Raw genomic sequence first — 925 nt, forward strand, 5'->3', positions numbered from 1 at the left:
CGCGGTGCGCTGGCCCGCAGCCGCCGACCGGAGCTCCGCGGTGGAGGCGGCCACAACTTTGTGTGTGCGTGCTTGGGAGTGCGCGCGTGGAATGTGCGCGCGCCGGCCGGGCCGGGGAGCGCGATCCGCTGCTGCCGACGGCGGTCCCGGGGCCGGGGAAAGTGTCTTGGTCCCGGCGCGTGCGGGCTCCGTGCTCGCCGACACGCGAGGGAAATGAATGAAGGGAGTGGGCGCGTAGTCCTCTCCGGAGGATGCCCGGGGAGCTCCCTGAACGCCTGGGGAAAGGCAGCGTCAGGATGAACGGCTGACCCCAGCCGTTCCGAGAGCCCTCTCCTCCATCATCCGGGTGGGAGGGTCCCACCTAGCGGTTCCAGGGTTTTCCTCCTCTCTACGCGCTCCGATCCGAGCGAAAGATTCTTTAAACTCTTCCAGCCTGGAGTCCTGCCCTGGTTTGCCTCTCCAGCTCGCTCCTGAATGTCTGCACAGGACGCCCTGCCATTGCCTCCAACTTACGAAAACTTGTTGAGTCCTGACACATGAATATATTATAAAACAAATTTAGTGGGTGGCAACATGCTTTTGAAAATCCAACAAATTATTATCAGAATCCAACAAAAAAAAATAGTAGTGCTAATTGCCCTTAAAAAAGGCCAACTGTTGTCTCATAAACCCTTTGTTTTCACCTATAAATACTAGACACCTGATGTAATTTCTATTATTTCCTACCTGTGGCTCATAGGTCAAAACAGTTAAAAAGCTATCATGAGGGTGGGGCTGTAAAACTACGGCCTCTAACTCTATACAACTTTAAAAAAACCAAGCCCATTATTTTATTTTTTAAACCCATTATTTTATCACTGTTCATCCATCCCGCCTCTGTACCCCGTGCTCATCATCTTCCCCGAATAAAAGACAAGCTAGCTCC

The sequence above is a fragment of the Microtus ochrogaster genome, unplaced genomic scaffold (assembly GCF_000317375.1).
Source record: "Microtus ochrogaster isolate Prairie Vole_2 unplaced genomic scaffold, MicOch1.0 UNK4, whole genome shotgun sequence".
NCBI lineage: Eukaryota > Metazoa > Chordata > Mammalia > Rodentia > Cricetidae > Microtus > Microtus ochrogaster.